This window comes from Sebastes fasciatus, chromosome 14, assembly GCF_043250625.1.
Source record: "Sebastes fasciatus isolate fSebFas1 chromosome 14, fSebFas1.pri, whole genome shotgun sequence".
In the NCBI taxonomy this organism is placed as follows: Eukaryota; Metazoa; Chordata; class Actinopteri; order Perciformes; family Sebastidae; genus Sebastes; species Sebastes fasciatus.
In genome coordinates this window covers 1,730,140-1,749,995 of record NC_133808.1, presented here as the reverse complement: position 1 = coordinate 1,749,995, position 19,856 = coordinate 1,730,140, and the positions used below count along the sequence as shown (strand labels likewise).

Here is a 19,856-nt window from a genome sequence, read left to right as displayed (position 1 = left end):
AGTGTTTGAAGTGGGCAAGTGTGGGGGGATTATTTGATAAACAAATCATCGGGACTTTAAAATCTGATGTCAGGTATTCCAGATTTTTCTTTGGTCTTAAGCGTTGGTTGCAATGTGAATTTGCATCACAATAGCCTCGCTCGCAAACCTCAAACAAAATGACTCATTAGAATTCCAGTGGCAAGAGCCAATTAAGTGGGAGATCATACAGGGAGACGCTCTTTAAACTCATGAAAAAAATCACTGCTTCTTGCAGAAACTCATTGGGCTTTACTAAACCAGTTGAATCAATGTGGTGGAATTTAATAGAATCATTACTGGGGATCAAAAGTGCTAAAGGAGGAGTAGTGAATGTTGTGATTGTATGACAGGTATACTGCATCAAGACCATTGTTGCCTAGAATATAGCGGCAGCGGTGGCTCAGTGGTAGAGCGGGTCAGCCACTAATCTGGAGATCGGGAGGTCGATCCTCGGCTCTTCCACTCCAGTCTGCATGTTGAAGTGTCCTTGGGCAAGATACTGAACCCCAAATTGCTCGTGCTTGCTGTGTGAAAAGAGGTGGAATGTAACTCAGTAGATTTACTCAAGTTACTGTACTTAAAGCAGCAGTAGGTAAAAATGGAGCAAATATGATTAAAAAAGTTATTTTATAAAACGGCCACTATAACCTGACAGTAGTGCATGAGACAGATAATCTGAAAAAAATCATGTTCCTCTGTGTCCTCCGGTGCTCCTAACAGCATCCGCAAGATTTCACAGACGGGAGGAAAACAACCAATCAGAGCTGAGCTGGAGCCTTGCCGTCTCTGAGCAGCTGTCAATCACTCACAAACTCTGATCAATCAGTTGAGGAAATACAGAGCACCGCCCACCAGCCAGAGTAAACGTTCTCATTAAAACATTTGAGGAAAGAAATAGGCATTACAGTAACAGAATATTGATTCATATTTGATCAGCACTGCCTAGTTTGACCATTTGATCAGAGTTCGCGAGTGATTGACAGCTGCCTCCGTTGAATGAACAGCCAATAGGAACGCTCTCTCTCTGAAATGACCTGTGATTGGTCAAAGTCTCCCGTCACGGGCTAGATTTTCTAAAGCCTGAAAACAGAGCCATGAGGAGGAGCAGAAGTCTAGTTTTCTCTCAGAACACTTGAATTACAATATGCTGAAAGGTTATTATGGAATCTTTGCCCATTGATGCCAAAAATATTTTAAGTAAGTACAAATTTGAGGTACTTGTAATTCACTTGAGTCTTTTATTTTCATTTCTACTTCTACTCCACTACACCTCATAGGGAAATATTGTACTTTTTACTCCACTACATCTATATGACAGCTTTAGTTACTAGTTACTTTACAAATTAAGATTTGACTATAAGAGCATATGAGAGCATTATACTTACATACTTAAAGCAGCAGTAGGCAGCATATATTTATCATCATTGGGCAAAAATGCTATAATAATCTTTCAGCATATTGTAATTCAAGTGTTCTGAGAGAAAACTAGACTTCTGCTCCTCCTCATGGCTCTGTTTTCAGACTTTAGAACATCTAGCCCGTGACGGGAGACTTTGACCAATCACAGGTCATTTCAGAGAGAGAGCTTTCCTATTGGCTGTTCATTCAACGGAGTCAGCTGTCAATCACTCGCGAACTCCGATCAAACGGTCAAACTAATGACTTTTTCTCTCCTCAGATGTTTTCAGAATCATCTTGTAGTGTACTGTTTAGCTGTAAAATGAGAAAGTTTGTGACCCGGCAGCCATGTTGAGATCTAAAAAAGCACCACCCACCAGCCGGTTCAAACTCTCTCATTTTACAGCTAAACAGTACACTACAAGATGATTCTGACAACATTTATTATTTAGAATTGGTTTAAATGGTCCCTTTGCATAAAAGTGGAGATTGCACTGACATCAATAACTATTGTCCATCTTCCACATTGTCCCGACAGTCAAAGATCCTGGAGCTGCTTGTCAATTAACAGCTGAAGGCATTTAAACTCTGTAACTATTCTAACCCGCCCAGGCAGACGGCTCACACTGCTTCCTGATATATGCAACTTTTCACACCTGCAGAATTCACCCTCAGGTCCTCGTAACTAGACCCATACATATAATTATCAATCATTTATCTCTTTCTCAACACAAGTTTGTTTCATGAGGCTCACAGCTGATAAATCATAAACTTGGCTGAGATATTTGGCAAGGCCTCCTCTTGGATGTGGGCCAGCTAAAGAGGAAATTGAATAGTTATTGAAAAATGTTATGTTAGCTGTGGGAATTAAAGTGTATTTTTTTCCCCGCCATCTTCAGTATGTGTGTACATTCCTTTGTGTTAGAATCCTTGATTCACACCTTGTGAACCAGAATAACAAAGAGGGCCTTGACTGGTGTTTGTTACCTAGCCCTATTCATTTTACAATGTCTATAAACATTAATTAAGGCTGTGAGCAGTTGTGTGTAATTTCTCAAAATTGCACTTGGTAGCATGACTTTCCAGGAACGGACCTCAATTTTTCAGAGAGGCTACACATTCTAGGTTAATATAGTAACGACAGGCCAGTGTGCACTAGAGACAGGTGACAAAAAGGAACAATCTTAAAGTTACTGTGAGGAACTTTGCACTGGTTATTAAACAGTCTCAATGTAATACTGATGCTGTACTGATAAGTAAACGAGACCTTCAGTGGCTATTTCTCCAGCAGCGACCAGCCCACCGCGGACAGACCCAGATCCGGCTTCGCTGCTGCCTTCGACCTGCAGTTGGAACTCCGGCGGGAGGTGGAGAGCTCCGCGCCCAGCAGCAGCGGCTCGTCCTCTGGCCAGGAGCAGAGCTTCGCCTTGCTGCTCCACCGGTCCCCGCTGGGAGCCAACACCGACACCACGCTGCTGGAGGCCCAGTATGGCTTTATTGCTGGGCCCGGTGGAGGGAAGGGAGTCATGGGAGAAGCAGAAACAGGACTAATCGGGGCAGACTGTCAGACCCTGCTGCACTAAAATGAGAGGTTTTCTAAAGGGACTCTGGTGCTTGGAAACACTACCGCTTTTGTCCACAGAGACCACCAAAATCAACAATAAATTAAAGTTCCTTGTAGTAGCTGTAAAGCAGCAGTAGGTATAAATTAAGCAGATCTGATTAAAAAAAGTTATCCTTATAGAACGGTCACTATATCCTGACAGTAGTGCATGAGACAGGTAATCTGGAAAAAATCATGTGCATCTGTGTCCTCCGGTGCTCCTAACAGCATCTGCAAGATTTCACAGATTGGAGGAAAACAACCAATCAGAGCTGATCTGGAGTCTGCCGTCCAGCTGCTGTCTATGAGAGCCACGAGTAAATAACTCACAAACTCCAATCAAACGGTTAAACTAGGCAGCGCTGATCAAATATGAATCAATTTTACGTTACGTTAATGACTATTTCTTCCCTCAAATGTTCTCAGAATCATCTTGTAGTGTACTGTTTAGCTGTAAAATGAGAACGTTTGTGACCCGGCAGTAATGTTGAGAACAGATGAAGAAAACCCAAGCACCGCCCACCAGCTGGAGCACAGCCAATAGGAACACTCGTCACAAAAGTCTCCCGTCACAGGCTAGATGTTCTAAAGCCTAAAAACAGAGCCATGAGGAGGTGAAGAAGTCTAGTTTTCTCTCAGAACACTTGAATTACAATATGCTGAAAGGTTATCATGGGATTTTTGCCCAATGATGCCAAAAACTTGTTGCCTACTGCAGCTTTAAGTAGATGAGTGGGGACATATTTTACCGTGTATAGTAGTGTATTTAATAAGATTTTGTTTAAGTGAAATTGACAGTCATGCTATTGATTTTAGGTGATATTACCCAGCCCTACCAGCCAACCTTGAGACCTCAAAAATATGGAGGATTTCAAAACCAAAGCAGGCGGTCTGGGGGTCCTCCCCCAGAAAAATATGAGACTTTGTTTTCTGCATTCTGGTGACTTTTAAAGAATGAAAATAACAGTACAGTACACTGCAACAGCATTTTTGGTTAAATAGGCCTACTTTTAATTTGACTTTTAATTGAAATTTCTTTCTCTTAGTTCTCTCCATTTCTCTCTCCGTCTCTCACTCACTGAAGACCCTTTCAGACACAACACGACAACGGCAGCACTGCGCTCTGAAACCCGATATCTCCAATGGATTGCGCCGCGATGGATTTTTGCTGCATCGAGCAAAGCCCAACTTCAGGCGCTACATCCTTCGATATGCAGCAAGCGCAGCTCAAAATACATTGTGTCGGTCGCGAGTGTATATAAATATATGGTCGCGAGCAGCTCTCTTCCGCCGGGAAACGACATTTGGTGTAGCTCTATTATCTTCCGAGTGGAAACAGTAAAAGAAAAAAAAGTGTGAAAAAACAGGAGAAGTGCGACCCTGGGAGGAAACCGGGAGAGGGCAATGAAAAACAGGAGTCTCCCCCGCAAAATAGAGAAGGTTGGCAAGTATGAGCCCTATTGTTCATCTCTCCAGCGTTTAAGAGACCTGTAGAATTTATACCAAGTAGCGCTGGAGCTGTTCTGGAGGCTCGTGGTGGCCACTTTATGTTGACTTGTCACCAGTCTGCTGATGAATATAATGCATTCATACAGGCAGACGCTTTGAAGCTATGTGATTAAAGTGGCTTACTAAATGAAATGCTCTTGGCACACCGTATTAGACAGCACATTTATTTTAGTGTGTGTGTGTGTGCACATGAAAAGGATTTACAACCCTGGGACTGTGGCTCTCATGTATACAAAGCCTTTACATTTCCAATTGCTTCTTGAGAAGCGTTAACGCCAAATGGAGAGCTGATGGGCAGAGGGCACAGACGGCAAACAAGACAGCAGGAATGTATATGAGAAATGTCTAATGGGAGTATCTGTAAATAAACCTTGAGGCTTGATTTTTCCACGGCTCCAGTGAGTAATTTAGCCCAGACAGAAATCCATAAATGTGACAGATGAAGAAATGATGAGGAGTGATGCCTCTACCTGTATTAAAACCACTGAACTATATGAGACCTCTCCATTTATCACCCTGTTCTGAAAAACACACTGAAAAATCCTGCGCCAGGAAGGGAGCAGCTGCGGTGGAACATATTGAACTCTTCACAGCTGTATCACTGAGATATGACTGTTAGATCATTTATTATAGCCGTTTATATTACCTAAAGCATCTTCCACTTATCAGTTATATACTTTTGAGAGAACTGCATATTCAGAGTTGTCCTTTTGATGTGTATTGGTTCGTGTGGTGAGACAACTTTATTTATTGAAATAAAAAAAACTGTCATAAAACATCAAAATTTAGAACAACAAAGTGAACTGAAGAGATCCAGAAGAGAATATCTTATGGATGTGTAGTACATTTGACCTTATTGGTGGATATTCTCAGGAGATCCAGACAATTCATTCAATGTTGTCTCCGTCTCAGATTGTACATTACTAATTTGAAACACATTTTGGATGAAACATAATGCTAAAGATTACTTTTTTATCTATCAACATAATAAGGAGATGTTTATTTTAGCAATGAGCCACATGAGGCCGTGATTTACAGTGATTTTACAACACCTCCGCTCCGCGTCGTCTCCAACAACGCCCCTTAGCTGTTGTAAAATCACTATAAATCACGGCCTCAGTGACTTATTGCTTTTATAAGATGGTTGCTATGTACAAGGTTTCATAAATCAAACACACAGCAACAATAAATGTTTTAATTTATTAATAACAAATATTCATTCTTCCGCCAAGCAATGTAGTTCTTCAGCGAAATTTAGCAGAATGGTTGTCCAGCAGCACACAGACGCAGCAACACAGTCGCACAGTTATTTGGATATCGCCATTAACTGTGTAGTTGTTGAAGTAGAATCCAGTTTGTTAGCACTTTTCTTTGCTGGTACAGGGGTGTTTGACTCTGGACAGGTGTACTTTAATCACCAGCTTGAGCTCTCTGGTATACTTAACGGGAGGAGAAAGAAAAAAAAAAAGTTCACAATCAGAATCACACAAATGATGTTTGTCAATTTAAAACATAATTTTGCAAGTTCATATTTTTGGCTGGACCGCAGAAGGCCAGCTCTACAAACGCAAAAGTCTGTCACTGACTGACTGACTGAGTGATGAAGCTACAGGATTGGTCAGCCGACTGTTGGAGTGTCCTCATTGGTCGTTGCTCTTTCAAAATGAAAAGGCGGAGAACAGTTCTTGTTTATGTTCGTTTAAGTTACGTTACATTACGTTGTGCTTCATATTGTGTTATAATGCATTCACGCCAAGCGCAAAGCAAATTTTCGCCTCCCAGATGTGTCGGAAAACCAAACGCCGTCGTGTCTGGGTTCATAACGTCACCCAGTGGCGAGCTGTATTCACATACTGTATCTGTATCTAGCAAGCCACACGTCGCTACTGCCGTATGAACCCAAAATAAACAGACTGCGCTGTTTAATTGCAATAAACGGATCAAAATGATGCCGAAATAACGACGTAATGATGCTGATTAGTAGAAAGTCTGAATTCATGCTTTGTTGAGTCTGTCTGCAACACGACATGCAAACAACTTTTAAAATGCTTGTTTTCTGAATGGAGTTTGGATCGATCAGTGCCAGTCTATGCTAACATTGTAGCTGCTCCATTAACACTCCATCTAGGAATAAATACAGCCGCAACAACGTCAGTGATGACATACATTTTAGAGAATTATGTATATATTGTTACACAATATGATGAATGCTTTTAATACACATGCTTTAATAAAAAACTGAAATACTTTTAACCTTGCATACTGTAGGCCTATGTCATGCTAATACCTTTTATAAAATGTATAATATACTGACTAGTAAATGTTACCATTTACTATTACTGAATGTCATTTGCTTCATTATAAGATTCAATCAAACATTAAGATATAAGTGGAAAAAACTGTTCACAAAACATGATAGACATGACCACTGACTATTGATGGAACAATTTAGCCACAAATTCCCATACTGACCATATACGGTCCAGACAGATACTTGGTTTTGACCGAGTCTTGTTTTCCAAAATAAGGTCCCATGGTGGTCCACCGTACGGGACCTGGCCACTCTATAAAATGCGTGCATCGTGTACCTGCTATGGACACTTTTTGAGGCACTAAGTGTACATTTTCCACTCAAAACACAGACACTCAAATACATGGCGGATAGTAAATATATACTGCACTGTAGTGTAAGTAGCTCACAGTTTACAACATGGGAAGTCATGTACACAATATGTTTAGCGTTCAAGTGGTTAAGTCGTGAGAATACCACTGCTAAGCAACGGCAATATTAATGTTACTGTTGGTGTCCAGAGGCCACAGAGGCTAACAAGCTAGCAAGAGGGTAACATAATGCAGGAAATGCAAATGCAAGGCATAATGACAGAGGAGAAAGATGAGGCCGTTGGGAATATCAACATTTTCCTCAGACATATTATAAAATTATGAAGAAAAACAATATACGACTAAATACGACTAAAATTACAATATATTAACTTATTAACACACCAAAAAATTAACTTCCATGGCCTCCGCCATTTCTGAAAACGCCAACAAACACGTCACATCTCGTGAACTCGGAGCTTTCAGAAACTTTCCACTGAAGAGGTCATATGGACCATATGATATGGCGTTCATATGGACTCTTCTCGTGAACACGGTAAACAGGACCCCATTTGAAGGCACCATCTGACCGCTGTTCACTACCAACAGCTGTCAGTCATTAACACTGACAACTCACGAGCTAGCTGCTAGCTACCTGTCAGCATATAGGCCCTTTCCACAGCAGCCATCGTGACACAATTAAAGTCAATAATTACACCAGTGTTCCCCCTGCAATGACATGTCAACATGGCTGCTGTGAAAACGGCCTATTGAGTCACAGATGCACATTTTCAAACATTAGGTTGAGTTGACTCTAAATTGCCCGTAGGTGTGAATGGTTGTCTGTCTCTATGTGTCAGCCCTGTGATGGACTGGCGACCTGTCCAGGGTGTACCCCGCCTTCGCCCAATGTCGGCTGGGATCGGCTCCAGCCCCCCCCCCGCGACCCCTAACGGGATAAGCGGTTGCAGATGGATGGATGGAGGTTGAGTTGTAGTCTAACTCAAAACGCAGCTCTTGCCATTTGAAAGCTGCTCTGTCTCAAATTGCGATTTTGATATAAAAGCAATTAATTACTCAGCCTTAATCCAGGCAGCAATCACGTTTCCTCCAAAACAGATTAGGCAAAACAACAGGATTTAGTTATATATAATGATAGTTTTTAGGAGAAAGGCATCCCCATCCTAAAAATGTAGTTTCCATTTCACCTAAATATAGGTAAAAGACCAGCTCAAACCATTAAGGTTACCGTTTTTCACTGATTTAAGTAATTTAATTTTTGTTTATTCAATGTAGTTGCACTCAGGTTTAGCAGTCCTCTGAATGCTAAATGGGAAATATTGTATTTTACTGCTCAAGGAACTCTTGACCCCCTCTGACTGCTGTGCTGCGGCTTACAGAAGAGAACAGCAGGCCTGGGACCCTGGGATTTTGCAGAGGCCTGAACCCAGCAGCAGCCGGGTCCAGTACCTCTGAGGGTCTCCCTTCAATTAACACCCAGCTGTTCAGCAGTGTGGGGATCAAAGCCACCTTGGCCCTCTTCTTCTACTACATCCTACACCGACACACCTCGTAGTCTAGCCCCCAAAGTGAACCTGTGGCGTATGCTTTTCAAAGATATCATTTTATTTACCAGCCATAACTCATTTCAAATGCTTTACATATTACACCCTCAGAGCTGTTAGTTGCACCACTTGCTACAAAATATTTTCATTGTCTGCTAAAAAATTGCATGTGTGATTGCATTTGTCAGTGATGGACAACACTGGAGAAGTCCACATCACCCGATGTGCAAAATGGAAAGCAAAAAGAGGCGGAGATGAAGGAGGCAAACGGCGAGTCAGACGGTGTGAGCTAAGGAGCTTAGACAGATGGGGCAGACTGGATCACAGCCATGTAAGGCCTTGTAGGTGAGGAGCTGCATGCCTGCCATAAAAGGAGGACCTGACCTAATTGACTGATTTAGTACAAATTTATATACCTGGTTGCCAAGGCTGGAAGCTTTCACTTCGCCAAGGGGAATGACGGGCAGGAATGGATCCAAATAGACTGGTAAAGAAGGAATCTACCAAGAATGCAACAATATCTGGGAGAGTGGTCATGCATCGGTATGTAGGGCCGAACTACAATGCTTCCATATCAACCTGCAGCATGTTGCAATTTAACGGGCAGCATAGGGCTGTCACTCAGAGCATTTGTTTCAGTACCAAATGGTGGTAACTTGACTAACTACAAGCTCAGGTCTGAGGGTATTAATTCCCTGACTAAATGTATTGTAATTTTCAAGGTTTCTTTAAGGAGATTAACTTCATGCCACTTTGAAAACTGCTTTCCATAGATAAGATCATGTGAGAATCTGGGCGTTTTTCCCTAATTTTGCCATTCATTTCACAGATAGAGTATTAAATGGAAAGCTACAATCTTATGAAAATCTAGCTTTAAACCTGTCATTTTTTCTCCTCATTTCTGCTACAACAGGAGAACAAAAACAAGCTGTGAATACAACGCTGACATACCTTTTAAGTTTATTCGGTGAACTTGTTAACCAACAGTTGCTTATTTACATGTCCGGAAGATATGGAGCAACATTATCATTCCTTTGGGGGTGTATTTCCTGCCACCTAATGAATATAATCCCAATGCTCCCTCTCCTTTTATTTCAGTTTTTGGTCTCCACCAGGCAGATTCCTCCGGGCCTGAAAAGTGAAGCCAATGATGAAGTGCCTTTAACCTGCATTCTTTCTAATAGCCAGCAGGGGGCGACTCCTGTGGTTGCAAAAATAAGTCTGATTGTATAGAAGTCTATGAGAAAATGATCCTACTTGATTTATTACCTCAGTAAACATTGTAAACATGAGTTTATGGTCTCAATCACTAGTTTCAAGTCTTCTTCAATACAGCATGATGTTCATTTAGTAAATTATGGTCCCATTTAGAGTCAGATAGACCATAAAGCAGGGGATGTTTTAGGGCGTGGCTACCTTGTGATTCATCGCTACCACGGCGTTGTCCGGTCTGGGAGTTGTCCGTGTTTTCATCCCAGAGCTTTAACTCTTTCACAGTGTGTTTTCAGTTCATGAAAGTTAATTGTAACATTTTGGTCACCTAAAAATATCTTATTCAGCATTTGGTTGTACTTAGCTCCACCCTCTTGTGTCACTTCTGGTTGCAAAAAAAACAAGATGGCAACGGCCAAAATACCAAAATTGAGGCTTCAAAACGGCAGTCCACAAACCAGCGGGTGACGTCACGATGACTACGTCCACTTCTTATATACAGTCTATGGTCTCTACCAACTCCTGATGGAAATATCTGGCTCTTTAGCTGCTAAATGCTCCACTATCTTCACCAGCTAGTCGCTAATGGCGTTCAAAGCAGGTAGCATCCACTCTGTTTTTACAGCTTATTTTGCTGAAAACAGCTGCTTTCTGCAGCCAAAAACTATGAGAGCGGTGAGAGTGAACCAAAACAGTGAAGTGGCAGTCGGGAAAACCAAAATAATTAGCTGAAATCTACAAAGCTCTGTAGAACTGAGGGGAACTGCAGTAAGATGATAATTCCCTTTCACATACAAGTGATCCCTTCAAATATAAAAAAATATTGATTTCATCAGCTTTAAGTTTGAATATTTAGTATGTGGATCATTTTCCACTCGGCAAAATTTTAAATATAACAATATTTCAGAGGACAGTTTGTAACAGCGACCTCTCACAACAACCTTTCTACTTAAAGGACCTAATTCCTCTCTTTTTTGTGTCCTTGCCTTCCTCACTGAGTCTCATCTTGACAAGGATCAATGCAACCATATCCCAAATACTCTGACAAATACCTTGTTGGTAATTTTTAGCCCAGCCTGGAGATAAATGGGTGATCGTTCTATCGCTGATGTCATCTGAAACAGAAACTCATCCTTCAGTGAGTTGCGCTGGGAGAGTTTTGATTGACAGGTGAACCCAGCAGGGGTTTGGCCTGGGGGCTGGGGCTTTAATGTTTTCTCACAATCTAGATTGTTCTTTTTTTTCAGGTGTGGAGAGGAGGGAATAGCAGATAAAAAAGCAGAGCAAAAGGAGGAGAAGTGGTTTCGTGTTTCATGCCTCTATGCAGTCTGGTTATCCAATTACTTAAGTGGATTCTGCAAATTCAACCGGTTAATCATACGTCGTGCCCCTAAAATGTAGTACATGTACAGTACTTATAATGAAATTTCGGGGAGGGAAGACAGTCTGTCATTATTTTTCACTTTTCAAATCAAATACACCATTAGGCTCTGTCCACAGGCTATAGATAACTTCAAACAGCGTTTGTCCTTCCAGAGTCCACAAGGAGACAGGGTCACAAAAGACAAGACAATCATACTGTACTTATCTATTTTCTGCCTTTGCCTTTCCATGCTCCAGCGGAGAGTGTGGCTCTCACCGCCGAGTCCTGCCACAGCTCCCATCCATCATTCTCTGCTCATCTTTGACCGTGATCCTCATCCTCCATGCTTCCTTTAGTCTGCTGTCCACTTCCTCTTCCCCACACTGATCTTCTGCCCTCTTTTGTTTATTATTTCTTGCTTTCACCTTCCTTCCTGAAACTTCTGTCAACTCACTTCTACATGGACAGCTTTCTCCAAACTTCTGCAACAATCCCCATTAATTTGGTATCACTTATTTTAGCACAAAATATCTATATAATTATATCAATGCTATGATAAATCTTTGAATTGTACATTATTGTAATAAAACTAGGGCCGATTAAAATATTTAATTGTGATCTATCACATGATTGTCCATAGCTAATCGTGATTAATCACAAATTAATTGCACATTTTTTATCCATTCAAAATGTACCTTAAAGGGAGATTTGTCAAGTGTTTAATACTCTTATCAACATGGGAGTGGACAAATATGCTGCTTTATGCAAATGTATGTGTATATGTATTAATGGAAATCAATTAACAACACAAAACAATGACAGATATTGTCCAGAAACCCTCACAGGTACTGCATTTAGCATAAAACAATATGCTCCAATCATAACATGGCAAACTGCAGCCCAACAGACAACAACAGCTGTCAGTGTGTCAGTGTGCTGACTTGACTATGTCTTGCCCCAAACTGCATGTGATTATCATAAAGTGGGCATGTCTGTAAAGGGGAGACTCGTGGGTACCCATAGAACCCATTTACATTCACACATCTGGAGGTCAGAGGTCAAGGGATCCCTTTGAAAATGGACATGACAGTTTTTCCTCAGCTAAATTTAGCGTAAGTTTTGAGTGTTATTTAACCTCCTTTACAACAAGCTAGTATGACATGGTTGGTACTGAGGGATTCTTTAGGTTTTTCTAATTTCATATGATACCAGTACCATCATTTCAGTGATTAGGCAAGCCAATCAGAGCAGACTGGGCTTTTCTGGAGGGGGGCTTAAAGAGACAGGTGCTAAACGGAGCGTTTCAGACAGAGGGTCAATACAGGTATGTTCAGACAGACAGTATGAGAAAAACAATGTGTTTTTTGTATGAACCAGTAAATGAGCATATGTCCCTTTTAAGTGTGAAAAAGTAAAATTAGTTTATAGAAGGGCTTATAGAAGTCATATAGAACCCCCCCTTCTAAGAAAACCTATATCTAAACCTTTATTTACTCATGCACTTCATTTCACCCTTGCCCCTCTTTGAAAACACGTCTCGCTGTGAACATATAGCATTTACTGGTGAAGTCAACAAAGACACACGGAGTGTCATAATGTCAAACACTTACCCATACTCACCGTTCAACTAGTGTGCAAGTGCAGATAAACCCAACTCATCTTACACAAGTCTTGCAAGAATGTAATCATGAGTTGAATTGTGAGGTCATTGGTCGGTAAATAACCTTATAAACCCAGCTGATATAATATATATAAATAGAATAAATAACACAGTGTGGCAGATTGCCAACACCAGTTGAGGCTTTGTGCAGACACTGCTATAGTCACAAACATACAGAATATAACTGCATACACAAGTTTTCAACCAACCAACAGTCAACCAAGGTTCACAAAGGGAACTTTTGTTTCTATGCTTACATTGGTTGGATGTTTAGGGAGCAGGAACCAGTTTCTGTAGACAGCTACCTTTGCCTTCAGCTTTCTGGAGTGAATAATCTGTGTCTGATATTCTGAGCCAAGACGTTCCACAGTTTAGAGCCCCATCCGGGAAAACTCATGTCACCCTCTGTAACAAGGTGGGATCTGGGAACAGCTGGAAGGGCTTTGAAGAGGATCTGAGGGCTCATGGGGCGCTAACAAAGAACACTATGCTTTATTCTGCCTTTTATTTATTTATGTATTTATTTGGCGGGATGCACAGCCATAAGCTCAACAGGCTGCTGACTCTCTGTCTCAGTGATAGTCTCAGAGGTGTTAGGATTCATTTATGCTGTTTAGGCATCTTTTACGCTTTTATAGTGTGCCCAAAAAGAAGTTTTATTTATTTTTTATATATTTTATATAATCATTAGTTTCAGTGAAGTGTTGGAACAAGCTGATACAGAATACATGTTTAAATGGGATGTTGGCAAATAGTGTAACTTCAAAGCTAATTAAGTAACTAGATGTGAGAGGCAAACCAGGGTTTGAGGCCATGTTACTCACTACATCTCTGCTTACCAAGCTATAATTGGTGGCTTGCATGACAGTTAATTATGTAATAACGCAGGCAACAGCCATAATGCAACAAATATTCAAAATGACCTTGTCATCGAGTATATACATACAATATTTATAGGTTAAAACTTCACAAATGGGGCTTTCGAAACCAACCCACCACTACTGCCAGTTTCTTTCTGTGTGGCCTTTTGCCAAAGTGGAACACTGAGACTGGGAATTTATTGATGGGAAAGTGGATAAATACTGGATTAGCCATATTTTAGAAATGATGACATCCATGTGTTCCATTGTATAAACAAGGTTTTGCATTTGCAGTATTTGTATTAGTATTAACAGTTAGGCTTCTGCAAGTAGAACTGACTTGCTAACAGGGACCTGAGCTCTAACAGGCAAAGATGGATTCATCTCTAATCAAACAATAATGGAGGGAAAAAAGGAGAGACTGTGGGTCTAAGGAAAAGGAAGACTTTGAGGCTCATTCATTGGTCTTAATTTCAGTAGTAGTATGTAGTTTGTATGACATCTCTCCTGGACATGTCATGCAAACAATTAACCAAACTCCAACTGCTAATTATTACAAATTATTAACCTTTATTTTAGGGCTGTCAATCAATTCAAATATTTAATCGCGAACATCCACATGATTGTCCATAGTTAATTGTAATTAATCACACATTTTTTATGTGTTCAAAATGTACCTTAAAGGGAGATTTGTCAAGTATTTAATACTCTTATCAACATGGGAGTGGGCAAATATGCTGCTTTATTCAAATGTATGTGTATATGTATTATTGGAAATCAATTAACATAACAAAGCAATGACAAATATTGTCCAGAAACCCTCACAGGTACTGCATTTAGCATAAAACAATATGCTCAAATCATAACATGGTAAACTGCAGCCCAACAGGCAACAACAGCTGTCAGTGTGTCAGTGTGCTGACCTGACTATGACTTGCCCCAAACTGCATGTGATTATCATAAAGTGGGCATGTCTGTAAAGGGGAGACTCGTGGGTACCCATAGAACCCATTTACATTCACTGATCTGGAGGTCAGAGGTCAAGGGACCCCTTTTAAGATGGACATGTCAGTTTTTCCTCGTCAACATTTAGTGTAAGTTTGGAGCGTTATTTAACCTCCTTCATGACAAGCTTGTATGACATGGCTGGTACCAATGATTCTTTAGGTTTCCAACTGAGCCCGCTACGACCTCCGAAAGATCGATTGCGTTAATGCGTTAAAGAAATTAGTGGTGTTAAAAGTAATTTGAGTTAACACGCTATTATCGCATTAACATTGACAGCCCTACATTATTTACATGTCTTTATCCCCAATAATATGTAATGTTAAACTCGTATCAAAGCTTTATTCAACCATGTTTGTTCAGTTGGACTTGAGCATGGTTTCCTTCTTTGTGGAACCACAGCTCCCAGTGTGAATCCAGAGTCCAAAGTCAGTTTATACCAGTCTGGAAGACTTCTGTGGCCTCATGTTAATGGATGCAGAGATGTTTCCATGCTGAAGTCAGAGACTGTATATAAGAACTGGTCGTAGTCACCGTGACGTCACCCATTGGTTTGTAGACTGCCTTTTTGAAGCCTCGAGTTTGGCATTCTGCCCATCGCCATCTTGGTTTTTGTCCGTCGCCATCTTTGGGTTCATCCCAATTTTCTTAATTGCATCCATGTTTCCCTCACTTGCGTCAAGGAAACCATGCGAGGAGAGAGGAAACGAGGAAATATGTTTTAAGAGAAATGAGACGTTGTTTCCTCTGAAGCGTCACGTGAAGCGCCACGTGAAGCAACGTTCGTTTCTGATGAAGGCGGCACAGCTGGATCTGCTGACAGCCGTGTTATCTGTTCCATGTTCACTCAGACGATATCCCCCGCCAACTGTGGACTCTGTTTGACACATTTACTTGTGTTTACATTTCTGTCATTAATTGCAGACCAAAATAAGTGTATAAATGAAGAGTTAATTTGCAAAAACAGATAAAAGACATTTTTAAAATGTGGATTGCACACAAAAAACAATTCAGGAAATTAAAAACAGATCAGTTCTGCAACTGCATTGTTTAATATACTGCAACAAGAGCAGGAAAACGCAAGGCGCAGGAGAGGAAGACTGTAGCGGGCTATCCTGTGTTTAGAGGTAAGCATCACACAAGTGTAATGTTTTATGACTGGTTGTACCTATGAGTTTCATTTAATGTTAGATTAGTTCTAATCACAGTTTAGCAAACTTAGGTGTGGGATGTAACCGTTTCCTTTATTTTGTAGATGGAGATGAAGATGGACACGGAGCCAGTGGTGTATGCGCAAATAAATCATCATGTGCCGGTCCTTGCTGTGTTCTTTGATGGCCAGACGGACCTCATGGCGGACTCCAGGCTGGGGAGACAGTCCGTCGAGGTCCTTCTGAGGATTCTGCCATAAAAGAACACGCAAGGCTGGTCACATGAAGTGCATTTGCTTATTACCATATACTGGCTGGCACACGGCTCATCCTACAGTGTGGTGTCCCGAGCCTTTCATGTCCCCAAGTCTGCAGACTGGTGCACACTGGAGTGGAGAAGATTGGAGCCCTTCGCCAGGTGTCATCAAACTGCCCACCGCTGGAGCACTGTATGAGGTTGGCCAAGCCTTTCCACGGCTGGCCAACAGTCCAGTGTTCTCCAAGTGTGTGGGTGCCATTGATGGCTGCCATGTCCACATAACCCCCCCCCCCCACCCTCCAGGACCCAATGGCCAGGATTACCTCAACAGAAAGCTCTTCCCATCCATACACTTGCAGGCAGTATGTGATGGGAAGGGCCTCTTCAGTAACACATTTGTGGGGTATCCTGGCTCTGTCCATGACACCAGAGTCCTGAAGAACAGCAGGATCTACAAAGAGGCTTTGTACCCTGTTTTGTGCAGTAAACAAGTTGTTATTCCAGTTTGTTCCCAACATCTCATTACTGACTTACTTATACTTTGTATTGTCTGCTTGCTTTTATTTATTTAGGTTTGCTCTGCAATTTACAAAATGGTATGAAAGAGGTCTATGGTGTTTCAAGGTTATAGGAAATGCTTTCCTGTGACTACAAACGTAATGATAACACTGTTCTGCTCCTGTCCATGGAACATTAGTCTGGAAAAGGAATTTGTGAATATAGCTTTGTTAATGAAGTAAATGTCAGATTTTGGAGAACAGTGAAGATGGTTTCCACAACTTAAAATGTTTAATGACAGTCTGAAAGAATAACAAATTATATTTGCCAACAAATTAATAATTTCCCAAATTTAGGACAAAATAAATAAATAATGCTTAACTTAAAGACCTTTATAATATAAAATAAATAAATAATGCTTAACTTAAAGACCTTTATGATATAAAATAAATAAATAATGCTTAACTTAAAGACCTTTATAATATAAAATAAATAAATCCAAATTAGATTACTTTCACACCAACTCCTCAAACAAATCTAAAAAGCACTAGGTGTTGTCTTGGGCTGCCTGGAATCTGACTTCCTCCTTTCTCGACTCCTCTTCCAAAAAATTCAGAAATGCCCCCCTTGTGGCACGCTGTTTTCTGGGTGGGGGGGGACAGGTAGAGGTGGATGGCTCATCATCCAGCTCTGCGGTGCCGCTAATTGTGCCAGGCTGGGCAGATTTCTCTTCCTCCTCACATGCCTGGCCACAAGTAGCGGCCCCAGCTCCAGATGATGAGCCACTGGGGGCCACGTCAGCCACAGGCTCATGGTTTTCCCCAACACACGAGTCCGTCAGGACTGGGGGCTCAATAGAGGGCTGCCTCCCGATGGCCTCATGCATCAGGGAGAACCACGGCCAAGTGGCGGTAAACAGACGTAAAACAGTTAACTCACCCCCAGGCCTTCTTCACCATAGGCCTCCTCCCCCTGAAGAGTCGGTCATTTTTGGTCCTGTGACTGATTAAAGCTTTTTTGTCTTCGTCTGTCCCTGTTAAATGACACATATTTCATACATATCAGAAAAGGGAAAACATTAAGTAATGTCACACATCATTTTCCTCACATCATATGAAAAACAATTAATGATAGGTTGTTTCTTGAAACAAGCAGCGTGTCCGCCATGTGAATACTGATGGCGTTACTTTTGCTCTGACGTAACACACTTAACAAAAGTCCGATGAATAACGGATGCTCTACAGTACACACATTAGGAGGTGCTGTCATGACATCACTAAACGGATTGTGGATGAAATAAATGTAAACACGTTGCATTGAAGGGACTGTTTGTAACTTCTTCCAGGTATAAATCATTGCGGGTCGGTGTCCCATGCTCGCTCGCATTTGGCTACGCTGTTCAGACTCAGACTCCAACACAAACTACACGGAAGCACCAAAACCTCTTGGTTGTATGTAGTGAAGCCCGTCTGTTACACAGCGTCGGCCGCGGTCGGAGGACGCGGAGGAGACCGTAGCTTTGGTCTCCAGGACCGGAGTCTCTGCTGTACTCTGCTCGTCTGCTCCTCTGCCTGCCTTCACTCACACACCGCGCTCGTTCTCACTCTTTTGCTCCACTCTCACGTGCATGTGCGCACACTCCACACTGCAGAAGAGTTAGTTTAGCTCTGAGAATATCTAGTGAATGTACAGTGGACGTTTGTGCAGAAATAACTGCTGCAGCTCCTCCAGACCAACAGAGGTTTCCCGTGTCTTGTGAAGTGACGGGGCTCCGCAGAGAGAAACGTTATCGTCTCCGACCAAAACTCCGGTGTCTCCCCCGTTCCCTCTGGCCGCGGTCGGGAGGCTGAGGCAGGAAAAGCCAACACTAGGATCAGCATTGATTCATGGAGAGACCTTCGTCTGGTCAGCTAACATTACTGCCAAGCAGCTGAAATATAGAGTGATATTGTGCTTTTAGCTGACGTGTGTTGCCTCACTGTTTTGAGCGATGCTCGTTCATGTCTATGTAGAGCGAGCACAAGGGCGAGCAACAGGACGCTGACTTTAGTTGACTTAACGGCCACAGGTTTCGCAGTTAACAAGACATTTCTGATTCTTACAAACAGTCCCTTTAACATCACATTATTTCACAGAATAATGATGAAATAACATTAAATACCTGACACTTACACATGTCCTGTTTTTACGCCATAGTTCAAAGTCCTGGCAGATGTAACCGGAGGCGGAGTACGTCGGCTTTTAAGCTGCACGACCTCCATGAAGGCTGCTCTTTTGTATCCTTGCTCCTCAGAGATCCCTCCTCGATCCTCGATCCTCGATCCTCGGTGCAGAAATAAGAACTTTGAGATGGTCCTCAAGATGGAGCACCAGAACAACTTCTGGTTCAAATGAGGAACGAGGAAATGACAAATAAGAGAATTGAGATGCACCTATTGACTTCTATACACTCTGACTTCTTTTTGCAACTAGTGGAGTCGCCCCCTGCTGGCTGTTAGAAAGAACGTAAGAGGTTGCTGCATGGGCTCAGCCTTTAGTGAATCGGCATCCTTACAGAAAACAACACAAAGCCAGCTGATGTGTTGCGAGCAAGCTAGTGTGTATTTACTTAACAACCAGCAGCTTTCATGCAACTGGGACCAAATTGAATTATTAATGTATTTGATTTTTATTTAGAACAAGAGGGAACATGCTGATCCAGTTTTCAGACATGTCTGTCTGCAACTGAAACTTCTCTGCTGGAGCCTTATTGTATGTAGACCTGTTAATGTACAGTGTGACTAACCTATTTCCACAACATCCTGACAGGGCCTTTTTGTCCTGCAGCTCACATATGTTGGCTGACCCACTGGAGAAACAGATTTATTTGAACTATTTATATTCTCACAATGAATGAATCATTGTTGGTTTGTAGAAAATGAATTTCTCTCCTCCGTGTTAACCAGATTACTCTTGTAGTTGCACCTGATGAATGTTGGCTCTCCTGATGCTATCCACCAGCCGGGGTTGATACAGCAGCCATGAGGCTTTACAGCATTACAAGAATGGCATCAGAATATGGCTGACTTGCAGCCCCAGAAGATTATTGACATATTATCATAAAATCATAAAAATCAAATGGTTTAAATGCTTTAAATTGGATTAAACTGAT

The 19,856-nt window shown here is 41.6% G+C and overlaps 1 long non-coding RNA gene across 1 annotated transcript in view; it reads right to left on the bottom strand.

Annotated features, from left to right (window-relative positions):
- LOC141782143 (uncharacterized) overlaps positions 1-19,856 on the bottom strand; it is a 331,916-nt gene that overhangs the window by 290,688 nt on the left and 21,372 nt on the right. The gene's annotated exons all lie outside the window — the stretch shown is intronic.